General features: G+C 38.6%; 1 protein-coding gene and 1 long non-coding RNA gene across 2 annotated transcripts in view; one reads left to right on the forward strand and one right to left on the reverse strand.

The window, feature by feature from the left end:
- SLC25A21 (solute carrier family 25 member 21) overlaps positions 1-14235 on the forward strand; it is a 344043-nt gene that overhangs the window by 50769 nt on the left and 279039 nt on the right. The window lies entirely within an intron of this gene.
- Positions 8784-13387, reverse strand: LOC142014683 (uncharacterized). The gene is made up of 3 exons (XR_012646018.1): positions 13359-13387; positions 12902-13051; positions 8784-8828 (listed from the first exon to the last, which is right to left on the reverse strand). It is a non-coding gene; the product is annotated as an uncharacterized LOC142014683 (long non-coding RNA).

Here is a 14235-nt window from a genome sequence, read left to right on the forward strand (position 1 = left end):
GAGCAGGAAGTAGTTATCAGCCCAGGCTTTCCAGCTGCTCCCCCACATCACACAGCTGCTGGGCTCTCCAGTTGCCTCTCCAGCTACTGCTCACTACAGCTACGTCTACACGTGCCCCAAACTTCGAAATGGCCATGCAAATGGACATTTCGAAGTTTACTAATGAAGCGCTGAAATGCATATTCAGTGCTTCATTAGTAAACTTCGAAATGTCCATTTGCATGGCCATTTCAAAGTTTGGGGCACGTGTAGACACGGCCTACATGGCTGCTCGGCTCTCCAGCTGTCCTTTGCACCACGTGGCTGCCGGTCTCTCTGGCTGCCCGCCCCGACCACATGGCTTCTGGGCCAAAATGAAATGAATCAAAATAATACTATCAAAATAAAGCATTTCAGTGATGCCAAAAACAAAAAAAAAATCTTTTCATTTCCTCCAGTTGAAACTTTTCAGGTTTTAATTTTTGCATTTTGTTTCTCAGGACTTGCTCGCTAGCCTTCTACCTGTGTGTGTCAGGCCAGGCTGTGGAAAAGTGGTGCAAAAATGCATTTGGCAGTTTGTTTTCAATGGGAGACTGGGAGCAGGGCAATGCACTGTGAGATGATATCAGACACCCACAACCATTTGTGGTGCAATTTTTTTCCCCATAACACTCTGGCACAGAAACCCAGAGTGCAAAAATGGTGAGGGAACTGTGGGACAGGTACCCATAGTGCACTGCTGACGCAGTCATACTTAGCAAAGGTAATGGGGACACTGACTTTAAACGTGGACGCTTACCATTGACTTTATGAAGATGACTTAAATTTATTTCCTAGTATAGACACAGCCTAAGAGTGTCCAGGAGTGTCCTAAGGCTGCCTTCCTGGGCCACTTTCTTCTCCTGCCTAAGTGTTACAGTTTGATATAAAATCGTAAAGAAAAGGAGTTGTTGAACTTCAGCCCCTCTGGGCTCAGAAAGCAGGAGCCCACAGGGTAGACCTCTCTCTTAGGTCTCACTATTCCTCCTAGCTAGCATCTTTTAATGTCAACTTCCAGCTGGAGTATGTTTTGCAGGTGTGGGTGGGTGGGTAGGCTTTGACCCAGAGTTTTAATTTGAAACATCTTCACTTCCACTGTGGGGTTTATATAGTCCAAGACACTCTGAAATAATACAGAGCAAATCATGAAACATACACATTTCGGTGAATTCATTGTGTCCATATAGCAAAAACTACACCCCTGTTTCCAAGGCCAGATGTACCAGCAACAACTGCTGGCCAAAATTGTGTGTGAGCACCTCTTGTTGGTCAAGTACAAAACTGCTGTTTCCTTTCCAGATATCCCCTGTTAGGAAGGTCTTCAATGTGACAGCCCTTCAGCTAAGACACATAGTGAAATGTATGAGTTGTCCCCTTCCAAGCTTAAAGGAGCAACAGGGACTATTCCTGTTCCTTTTGGTAACATCACTCAGGCACTTTCATCTGGGCTATGTTATCTCTCTCTTGAATGTTAACAAGGGCCAAATCCCAGTCCTTGAGCCCCTTTGATGCATTCCTGTGTGATATCCAGCCTTAGTCACTGGCTACATGCACAAAATCCAGGTCTGCTGTCCCAAAAGGAACAGTATGTGCATCAGCTTGCAAGATTCAATTTAAGATTAAACAATCTCTTGCACAAGCTATCCAATAGCATCTTCCAGGGTAAGCTATTCATTAGAGACCATTAGCATTCAAGCCCCCCAAATTATATTCCGGCTAACAGTCCCATTAAAATACTGCAATATCTAGCGTAGCTATTGGATTGTGCACAGCTCCATATGATGCCACTGGAGGATACTTAGAGGGCTTTTTGCTGCTTCGGTTCATGTCAGTTGTTGTGGTTATAATGTTAGTGTCAACCTGTGTTATATGCTTTCCAGACCATAGAGCTGGGGATGCAGGCTTGTGAGGGGCTAATTCAAATTAATTTGCCAGTTTCAAATTTAATTCCAGAATGACTCCTAGATACTCAAGAACTTTCCTCCAAGACAGTCACCAAAGCAGATTGTCCAGCAATTAACTGAAGCAGTTCAGAACAAAACAGTTAATCCCATCAAGAAATAGAGAAGCAGGAAGTGAGAGAAAAATCTCTCCTCAACTCTGTTTTCCAGTTGCATATATAACCACCCCAGTAAAAACCAAAAATTAAAACAATGAAGAAACAAACAAAACCAACCCTGTTGAAAATAGCACCTACAGCCACTGCATATTTAAGCTGGTAGTGGAAGTTCCCTTTCTCTGCTTCCTGTCATTCATTCAACAGTTAATGCTATTTCCAGTAAAGCCTCTAACAGCATAAAATCTGACTGGATTTGAAAAGAGCCATTACGCTTCCTTTGCACACAGTCCTAGTATTCTGGTGTGGAAAAGAGGTCATCTCATTCTTCCTTCTGTGAGATTTGGAACCATTTTGTTTTCTGAAATAATGAAGAATTTCTTAGTGAAAGGGTTAAATATAAAGGCTTGTAGTGAGATGGAGGAAGAGTCCCAATTTAATTTCTCAGGCACTTTGAATACATTTTAGAAAATTCATTATCCTTTTGAGACAGCACTGGAAATTTTTTTTTTTAATATTTAAGAAAAATTCCAAATATTAAGATTCCTCTTGTGCTCTTCCTCCTGAAAAGCATATCACTTTATCTGTAGCACATATGGAGAAGTCTAGTCAGAATGCAGGAAAGCCAGAACTGTTCCCTGCTCTGGCCCCTTCAGAGTATAGCCTCAGTTTCTGCTTGATCCAAAGTGACAGGCTAGTGTCTTAGGTCCGTAGCTTGTGAAATGAATGACAAAAACCACATTAAGCAGAAAAGAGAACATGAAATTTATAAGCCAAAAATCCAAAATTTGAACTCTACCGAAAAAGTTGCATTTATAGCTGCAGAATGTTAGTTATCCGGTATCAATACTGCAGTAAATGAACATGCATTATTTAAATCTCTTGTTACATCATTTCATTTAAATGTGCAGTATGTTGCCAGCAGCCTGTATGCTGACTGAAAACTGTCACAACAGTGATCACTACAATCTGGGAGTTAAGTTTGACTAAAACACATGTCTTCAATTTTAATAGCTCAGCTTCCCAGATGCCCTAGAGGAGAATATTGCCTGAGAAGGAGCTTTTCATGTAAGAATAATTTGTGTTAAGTAGCTCAGTGATCTGTTTGTTAGGTTAGAGCTGACAGTTTGTTTATATTTCTAAAGGGGTATGATGAATGGGAGAGAAGTTGATGCTAATTAGCCTAAATTGTTCCTAAGAATGCAGAGAACTTTGCCAGTTTCATTGTTTCTGTTTCTTTGCACATTTTCAATAATTGAATGGAGCTCAGACCATTCATCATAATTTCAGGCAAGATGGAAATAAATGAATATAGCACGGGCCAGCCTATGCGATGGAAGATGTCACTTTGGAGGTCAATTAGGTAAGACATCAACCTGGGACTGATGCAGCATTTTCAAATCCATTTTCTATAAATATTGTAAATGAGCATTTTCATTTAGGAAATTTATTCTTTGTCATTGCACTAACATACAATATTACTTCTTAGAAATCTTTCCCCCCCCCTTTATTAACAAGATTTTTTTCATTTTTGGCACTTAACTATAACTCCACAATGTGGTACTGTAACACTCTACATTAGACAACTTGGTACTTTTCAATACACTGTATACCAGTTACAATAAAGGCAACAAAGCTGCTGTTGGGGAAACTAAAGCTTTTATGTGGTGTAGTCATGTGTGATTTGCAGAAGATGTTTAAGAAAGGGTCTGGATAGTTAATAATGAAGAACTAGTTCATATTGTTCAGTGTGTTTGTTTAATACACATTGTACATTGAATCTTATCCTTTGCTTTAGATTTAGGGGTCATAACTTTTTAGCTCAAATTCAAAACATCCTTTATATACATAAACAGATAATTTTATGAGAACACATAATTGAGCACTTTCTGTAATAAACTAAATCTAAATTTAGGAAAAGGTACTCCATGTTAGGTTTTTAGTCTTTATTCAATACCATTCTTTTTTAATTTATGCACATATAATATCACAGGAAGAGATGGTATAAATTTGTGGACTGTGGAGAATGAGTGAACATTTTTGAATCAGGATCTTTAAAAGGGGTGAAATTTGAGTATGATTAAGTTAGGAAAAAGGCTCGCTTACGGCGGAAGTCAGAGACTCTGTATACATTATAGGTATGTCATGGCTTTTAAAAAGTTATGTTAGACTTCTATACAAATTGTGAAAGAATTTGTATAACCCCAAACAAAATTCTGTGTGGATCTGCACTCTTACAACAGCACAAAATAAAGTAAAATAGAAATGAGTGAAATGATAATAATAGTTAGTATTCAGATCAGCAGTGAGTCTTGCTGTAGGGCAGTCTGGTAGTTTACACTGCATGGGTGTTTGGCTGGTCACTAATTTTCTCGGAAGGAAATGATCCCATGGCTTATGCTATCCACGTTTGTGCATATTTGCCCTATAATTGGCATTTATTAAGGAGACTTTTGGTTTGATGGATGACTGTCAGGGTATAGCCTGCTAGCTTTGATGCGAATTGCTTTTGCACGCGGGTGTTTTTTTCTTTTACATTAAATCATTAGACCTCTGTTCTGCTTCAACATGCTCTTTATTTACAACTCCTGATAATTAAGAGTTTTGAGCCATAGGTTTCAAGAGACTTAGCAGAGGTTTAATCAAGTACTGGTATTTCTAGTTTTGAGGGAAAGAAAAGTATGTGGTATTAAAAAACAGTAGAACTGTGAACTTAGTTTTAAAAATATAAAATACTATATGACCTTAATTAGATGCTGATGTAATTAGTTGCCTTTGAAATGGTAAGCCACTTGCTAAATATCTTAAAATTATAACATTAACTTGCTTGTACCAAAACTTCCTTTTTAAAAAAACAAACAAAACAAAACCAAAACAACCTCATAAAATCAGCAGGTGTAGTCATATTTTCACAGCAGGTTGATATAAAATGAGCATTGAGCAAATCCTAATTTGGGTGTCTGAGGCACATTAGCAGTTCTTCAGTGCTGATTTAGTAGCCTCTTTTGCAAGATATTTGGAATATAGTACTGTTAAGATAATTAGCTACAGCATTATTGGTAAAATGGTTAAAATAAAATTTATATGTATTTATTTTAAATATTTTCTGGTTAACAGCCTTAATAGTCCCATAAGCATTTCTAGTTTTGATGCTCAGAGGAGAACATATAAAAGAAACAGAAGTTTACTGCATTAACAATGACAAGCTGAGGTGCATAATTAAGTTAATGCAAAAACAGATAGTTGAAATGGAAATTAATGTTTAAAAAAATCAATAAAATATGCCCTTGAGAATAACAGAGGACCAATCCATGGCTTTATTGTTACACAGAATAAAATCTCAATCCTTAATATGAAAAATAATTGGAAAATTCAGCATGTTGAATGCTCTTTGTGAAGTTACATTCATAACTGCTTTAGAACAATCAGATGGGGCAAGAAAAATTGCTGTTTTTAAAAACTTGCTGCTATTAGTTTGATATAATCTACATCTGGTTTGTTTTTATATTAACGTTCTTGAATATTGAACGTATATGTAGATCAAATTATTTTGCTAGTTATATGTAATGTTTTGCCATGGCACGGTCAGTCAAAGGCCTAATTATACTGTGTTATAGGACGCTTTTTTACCAGACATGCAAAAAATCACTGTCGAAGCAACTACATTCAAATACAAAATTGGATCATAAGTTTTGAAAGCATTCAGGGTTGTTCCATTTTGGAGGTTTCACTTGGCCAATAGCAGAAGTTCAATATGAAACTACCACAAAACTTTGGATGTATGTTCCCTATAATTCAGGAAAATTTGTTTTTTAGAGCTGAAGTTTCTGTTTGGGCCCATCACATAGAACAAATATTACTAGGTCCCAGTCTTGCAAATGCTTACAGTGCTTAATGTTACTCATTTGAGTAACTTTACTGAAGTCAGTGGAACCATGTTAAGCTTGTGCATAAGAGTCTGCAGGATCAACCTTTGTTGCCTGTATTCCTGGCTGATTCCATATGTTTTTAAGTAGTGCTGATCAATTATTTATTTGCAAGAAAAAAAATCTGACATACAACACTTTTGCCAATGAAATGTTTTGCAAACTGATTTTTCTTAAGGTATTTTTCTTTTCATAATTGCTTAAACAATTTGTGAATAATTTTTAGCTTTTGGATTGTTTGAGAGGATTCCTTTGATTTTCTTTTTTTTTCCCAATATTCTCACTATGTGACTGGTCACCTCAGGCACGTGGTATTGTTTTTGCTTCTAATTGGATTTTTTTGTTCCTAACTAGATGACTGAAATGTTTTGATAGAAAATGACTGACAAACAAATGGCAAATGCTATTTGAATGTGAATATTAGTATTTTACATGAAGAACAGCCAGGTTAACAAAACATAATTCTGTTCATGTGATTATTTATAAATAGTATTAAAAGGTATAAGTTAGTGTAGAAGAAAACTGTCTATTGTTGCCTGCAAGTAGTGGTGGGTGGGGAAGAAGAGATTTGGTAAGAGTGAGTTTACCCCTACAGTATTTTCTAATGTTAAGCACCTTTTGTTCTTGAGTGTCACATTCAAAGTTACATCTTTGTGATTTCATACTGCCTAACTTTTTCAGGAGAATGTAAAATACAGGTTATTTATTCCATACATCCTCCAAGGTTAAAGCTTTTCAGTATTGTTATACAATTAAATAAACTGTGAAAGCCGAAAACCCAAAGTCCTTGCTGTTCAGTGAACATGCTGTATTGCAAAGGGGTTCTATCAATTGGTTAATCCCTGACCATCTTTAAGCAGTATTGCAATATGGTGACAGCATTGGGAAATATGTCCCTCCCTATAACCAAAGTCTGCAACTGAGCTGGGAAAAAGTATATTCTAATTGTACATTCATGGGAAATAGTGAAGATCTGGGAGCACGTAATAGACTGCAAGCCATGTGCTTTGGCATTTCTGTACAACCTCCCCTTTCCTTGCAAGTACCTGAGTAAAGAAGTAATATGATTATGATAAATCAATAATGTATTTTCTGGCTATGCCGAAAGAAGGACAGGAGATATTTGAAGTCAGTTTAATCTGTCAACAACTTTATTATTAGATGTCTGGGACTATCCAGCACATAAATGTATACAGTGCAGGTAACTCCTTGTTTATTCTGTAATTATTTGTGGGGCTTCCCCCAGCCACCCTCTTTTTCGAAGTAGATCCCACCATTAAATCCGTTGCTGAGACCCTACAACCCAGCCCTCCCTTCCAGGAAGATTATGGTGGGCTGTAAGAATCGTGGTTGGCTCTCTGCTATGCCAATCATGGGAGTCTTCAACTGCCCCCATTTGTTCCTTTAACAAATATCTCTTTCTGTAAGTCTTTTTCCATGCCACTTACCCACTCACTGTGTACCTTTCCTAGAGAATACTTGCACTGGACATCTGCCCTAAACTTAAAAAATGAGATGTGACATATAGCCTGCCACCTGTTATGCTGTACATGAACAAATTCCTTCCTGAAACTGCTGTGGGGAAGGTGAAAATAACCCAGCTTCAGCTAGGTTGTTCTGGTAATAAGGGAAAAACCCCTTTCCAGCCCCCTTAAAAAAGGGGATGGGTAGCATAATGCCTATAGCAGGTCTGTGCAGGATCAGTCAGCCACTAGGCTGACCTCTTTTTTGCAGAAGTTGTCCTTTTCCCATGAACCCCACATTATAAAGCACCGTCCCCTTCAGCCAGCCAGCCACACAAATACCACCCCTCACACTTAAATGCTGTGCAGTCAATACAGTGTGCTCAGAGTTATTAGTGCTTGTTTTTTGGTGAGTTTTGTAGCACTTTCTGACCATGGGGGGAGGGGTAAACAAGAAATATCCATTCTGGCTAAGAGTCTTTTTTGTTTAAATGTTTATTTTTATTTTTTAAATAACTTTTAAATAGTCACTTATGTGAGACAAAGAAAGCAAATATATGAACTGCTTTTCTCAGCCACCAACAGAGAAGTAACAAGTTTTACTCCAAGGGCTGTGGATGTGTCTGACATTGTTTATGATGTTGCAACGTTATATAGATGAAAGTTGTAAACTGAGCTAGTTTTGCTTCTCTGGGCTTCTGTTCCATGGGGCATGTACAAAAGTGAACTGAAACGAAAGCAAACAAACAGAATTACGTTTAAACGCTTGAATTTGTTTATTTGGGGCCAGGGGAGGAGACCTATCTCATGGTCAAAGCACAGGACTGGAAGTCTGGAATTCTGGAGTCTATTCCTAGCTTCACCATTGCCTTTTCTCTGTGGCAGCCAATGTGCATAGAAAGCCAGGGGTATGATGGTTTGTAAAGGGGATGCTGAGGAAGTGGGGGCTTGTTGGAGTCTCTTGGACTTGAAGAACTGGCTGACAGTTTATTTCCATTTGGATAAGCCTTTCAAGACTCATGCGAGAGGATCTGAGGACTGCTGAATGAGAGAAGATATTTCACAGAGATAAGTCATACGACCTTTTTGTAGGTGTATCTGTTCTCTGTTCTTCTACGAACCATTGCTGGCTCATCAGAGAGGAGCACTCCACTTCTCATACGTCATCTGCTTACCTGTTCAAACACATCTTCTCTTCTTCTTTCCACATATTTGCTCTTTTCCTTTTGTCCCTGTGTATATTGCGTAGGCTTCTCGTTCCTGCCTCAGCTTCCCTTAACATTCTCGTCTCCGAACCTTCATTCCTTCAGCTCTCATCGTCAGGAAGCAGGCATTGTAAGCTAGTTCTGAGGGTCAAGTGTGGATCTGAATGAGGGAGAGAAGAACTTCTGTGTAGGGTGACCATCCATCCCACATTAGGCGGGATGGTCTGGTATTTGGGACGCCAAAAAGGCATCCCTACTTATTTTTTAAAAGGGACTAATTGTCCCATAGATGGGCCCTCCCCCTGCTGAACTTTTCCACCCCCAGCTGCGCAGGTGCAGCTGCTGGGTGGAGAGCAAGTAGGTCACTTCAAGCCTCAGGCAAGCTGGGAGAGTGAGGTCAGCTGCTGTGTCCTTGCCGTTTCCCCAGGCTTCCAGGGAGCGCAGGCAGCTGTGGCTTCCCCAGGGCCCTGGCAAGGGCCAGCAGCTGCGGCCTCCTTCCTGACTCCCCGGGGCTTGGTGGAGCCAGGAGTAGCTGCCCCTTTCCACATATCTCATCCTAGCTCTGTGGGTAGTGGTGTGGCTGAGATAAGGTATCCAGAGATCTTTGTGGAGACTAGCTGGGCAGTGCATGGCAATAGTCCCTGAAGTATTGAAACCTTAGTATATCAGATCTGGTCTGTCCTAATTCCAGCCTCTCCAGAAATATTAGAACTTCCTAGGTTCTGCTCCCACACATGCCCAAACTACTTCAGAACTCCTCTGTTCTGTCCAGGTTCAATCCCCCAATACAATCCACTTCCCTTGACAGAGGAAAGTGGGAATTCATGCAATGCAGCTTAGACGGTCTGTCATTTGACAGCATGGGGGGTAAGGAGAAGGGAGAGGCAACTCAGGACCCAGTGATTCAAAAGGTTCAAGGGCTCCAAGCCGCTGCCACTGCCATTGCAACAGCAATGGCAACCAGAACCCCAGGCCCTTTTAAATCACCATTCAAGCCTTAGGTGGCACCGAAGAGCTGGTGGGGAGAGGCTAGTCCCCAGCCTCTCTCCTTCCACCCAAGGGCCCGCCCCTTCCAGAAGCACAGAGCTGGCTCCTTCCCCCCTCCCCCCCCCCACGCATACCATCCCCAGGGCCAGCAATTCTGTCAGCCTCCCACACTTGAGGGACAAGGAGAGAGGAAATTCATTATAGGATGTTAGGAGTACAGTGAAAGGCAAGAGGAGCCTCTTGCCACACACTCCACAAAACAGAACCCATCACATTCTTTCCTTAGATGCTGCATTCCAGCACATTCTGTTTCTCTCTTCAAATAATGGATGCTGTTATCTCCTACAGAGGTGTTACTGTTGTCTAAAATAAAGCACTTGGGCCCAGATCCTCAAAGGTACTTTAGCTCCAAATTTCCAGTGACATCAATGGAAGTTAGGAGCCTAAATACCTTTTGAGCATCTGGGACTCAGATCACAAACTCCAAGTTTTATTTTCTCCAACGTACATGTTGTCTACTGTAGAAGTGTCAGACCCTCCCATTACAGTGCAACTACCACCTTAACTGTTGGCCCAGCTCCATAACAATAATACACTAACAAAAAATAGGAAATTCCCTGACATTCAGCTTAAACTTCTGGTGTGCAAGTAACCTAATCACTGCAAACTACATGCCAAGAATATTAAACATTCTCTCAAGCATCTAAATGAGTGAAAATTCATGTTAGAGATTCCCATAGTCATCTTATTTCAATCCTCCAAGTTATAGCTATCAAGAAACCTATCATTCTGTGGATTGAAGTATGCAAAGTCATTTAAAACAAACAAAAAACCCTTTCACTTTTAGCTAGCTTTAGGTCAGAGGAAGCCCACATCTTTTCAAAATGTTAGGGGTCATGAGCCCAGTATAGTGGTTCACCGACAATTAAAACTGATGGACTGAAGGTAGAACTTTTGAAAAATCCATCTTCTCACCCACATTCAGGGTGAGGGGTCCAGAAGTTTGGTTCCCCCTCATTTCTACTTTCAAAACACAAGTCACTGACTCCAACTGTATCTATATGCCTTACCGAAAACCATATAAACAACACATTTTATGGTCTTTTCCGCACATACCTATGAAAAATGTTAAGCAGAACATTAAAGTTAAAGCTAAATATTTGCATTTATGGAAACAAAAAGGAAAGGAAAGAGAGATGTGTTCAGATTCATCAAGCTGTTCATTGGTACATTTATTTAAGAGACTGAGTATAAAATATTTTGCATATTCAAGAGCTCCACAGGAAATTTTGCCTCCTTCACTATGTTAACCTTTCAGGCATATACAGCAATAGTAGATACCAGTAACTAAATTTGTAGAGGGAAAGAACGTATGATGTTACAATGTATTTGTCAAATCCTGTAAACTCTTTCGTGTCCCCCATTCTATCATGCGGAACTCTCAAATAACCAGCATTTGAACCATAAGTAAATTTTAGTTAAGTTTTCCACAAGTACAGTATAGTGAAAGTGAATACAAATAAACACCTGGAAATACAGTACAAGTTTACAGTGTACAGTACTACTGTTGGTAAATAAAGTACTCTACATAACTTTTTTGTTTGTTTCCTCATATCCAATCTTGTTTTTCCTTTAGTGTTATGCATTGCTAGGTAAACCTCTCCACTATCCAGAATATCTGGCAATGTCCCGGTCCTGGGGCTGCAGGATATGAAAGAGTTTACTGTAGAGTGGTGGTTTTGTAGTTTAAAGATTTTTTTTAAACTGATCTCTTACTTTGGTACTCTGGTTTAAACTCTCTTTGGATACACACATTTAAACTTCAACTTTAGAGAGAGTTTGTTCTCTGATCTATAAGACAATTACACTCAAATATTCAAACTGTTCATAGTTACCTGTTTCAATAGTGATACACACCTGAATTTGTTGCTTTCAATTTATGTTACGATTGCATAGAATTTAAGTTTCTAGTGTTTGTAATCAAAAATAGAAGATGATTATGGGGGAACAAGTCATGCAGCAACCTGGAAATTACCATGGGAGGGGAAAACTTTAAAAAGAAATTTGTGGCTTTCAGACTTTGGCTTGGCATGGGTAATGGTGATCACTAAAAGGAAATCTATTCGTAGAAAAGGATGCATCTTCTAATAGCAGCTGATGTGGGTTATGCACACTTGAGAGAGGGAATATGTGTAAACAATCCAATATCTGGCTTAAAAATATCTGAGCTCATGTTGCATGTGCGCATGAGGAATATATAAGGCTTTAGTAACTTTAGCCTTCTGAGGAAAATAACATTTATGATGTTTGTACTTTGTTTCCATAAAACATTTACACTATCTAGCACTCACCATTGTAAAAAAGCAGCAGAGATTTTCCTGTGGTTGCACACCCACGATCTTGTGAATAACATAATATGAAGATATTCAAATACAAGAGCAGACAAAAGAAAGAGTGATCATTCAGAATACAGAGAACTTTACAATGATTCAAGTAAGTAAAAGCAGATGTTGTATAGTTTAGAAAATCAAGACATTATTTTCCTGTTTCCATTGAATTTTCCTAAACGCATTATAAATAAGCTTTGAAGTAATACAAAATACCCTGTGTTTTTTATTGATAGCATCTTTTTGTAAAAAAGAAAATATTATCAATGCTTACTTAAGTTGTAGACAATTATATCTGTGTGGTTAAACAACCAGCTGTATCTCTTTGTAAACACAGTGCTGAAATACACACAGTTTCTGAGCCCTTCAAAAGCCTATACAGTTAGCTCTTTTGAGATTAATTTTAAACAGCTTAAATATTTTGTATGTTTTCGGAATGTAAAGTTAGACCTAAATCTTTATATTACTTCCAAATAATGTGACTTTATGTTGCTCCAGAAACGTCATTTTAAAGCTGTAAATAATTATTCTAAAATGCTGGCTTTCTAAAGGCTTTTACGATAGATGACTTTTTTTTTTTTTTTTTTTTTTTACAGCATTGATAATCTTTTTCTAGCATTCTTCTTTACTTTTAACAAACTTTTTAAGTCCTTAATAAATACATAAATCGATGATGTTGGTCTATATGTAAGAGGTTCTAAAATGAAGTCCATGAAAAGGTGGTATGTGAACTAAATCTTTTTGAAGAGATAGTCCAAAAACTGATAGTCTTTCTCTCCAGAGCACTTTGCACTGTGTATATGATTTCATAAAGAGGGGCTCAACTGAATAATAAATTTGCCAAAAGGTAGAATTATACCTGTTTTGGTGAGGCGGGTGATTCCAAGTAGAGGCAGATATTTGGGAATATGTTCATTCAAGTAGTGATAAGGGCTAAAGGGAGACTTTGACATCTTGCATTCAGGTATATTCAGTCCAATCGGTAGCTAGACGTAGATTGTATCATCATCTAGAACAGCCATTTTTGGGTCATTACTTACTCATTTTGCATTTGAGCATGTCTTAAAGGTGGAAGCAGAAAAAGAAAGTCTCGCTGTCTTTCAAACTTACATGTGCTCCTTTATTTTATAATAATCCCCCTCCCACACAATACTCTGCAGCTTGTTTATTAATTTTTTTTTTTATAGCACAGGATGAGGATTTTAGGGAAGAGGCAATTTCTCAGTCTCTGCAGCCGGCTGCAGTGCTAGCGCAGTAGTGGGCAGTATTAGCAATAAGTATACAGATAGAAAAACTTCACACAGCGCCACACCTACCTGCCAGGAATCTCTGCATCTTGCTCTCCGGGTTTTGGTGGTTGCTCTTGTGAGAGCTGGGTGAAGTTCAGCTGCTCTATTAGTTTGCTTGGCTTAGTTTACAAGTTATTGTTTTAGACCCTGAGGTTGCAGAAAGGGACTTTTTTTTTATTAGGTTTTGTCCAGGGGGTCATATGTCTTTAATTATAAGACAGAATTCTTCTGCCTTATAATCTGCAGATGTGTAATTGGAACTCTAATTTTGCATGTGCAGTTTTTGCATGCACAGTTGGTATATTTGCACACTTAATTACCATAAGTGGAAAAAGTCAATTTTGCTTTCCTACATATGTGCGCACACACGTTTATGATGCACAGAATCTACAGTTTGAAAATTTTGGCTCTGTATAGAGTAACTTCTACAACTTCAGCTTTCCTATACCCATCATCTTGGAATTCCTACTTCTAATGTAAGAAAATAAAGAATTGAGGCCTACAAAGTTAATAAAATGTTGCAGAAAATAAAAATCTGTCTTAAAACAGAGCTACCTCCCCCTTCTTCACCCCCCAGCAGAATGACACATGGCAGACACATTTTAACATCAGACTCTAAGATCTGATACTACTTATTTCCCTGTGAGCCAGTGGAGCTGTGCACTGTACTTGCCATTACTGATCGTGTTTTAGTATATGTCTTTGGGATGGATGTTGAATCATGCCTGGTCACATGACTGACAGTATAATTTTTGGATCATTAATCTGCTTTTTTGCAACTTTGCTATTCAACTATTATGTGTTTGTTTTTTTTTTCATTGCTAAAAATGTAAACCTCATCAAATGACAGAGAACGTACAGTAACTATCTCTGCTTTTGTACTTTCATTTTTTTTTCTGTCACC

Source organism: Carettochelys insculpta, chromosome 6, assembly GCF_033958435.1.
Source record: "Carettochelys insculpta isolate YL-2023 chromosome 6, ASM3395843v1, whole genome shotgun sequence".
NCBI lineage: Eukaryota > Metazoa > Chordata > Testudines > Carettochelyidae > Carettochelys > Carettochelys insculpta.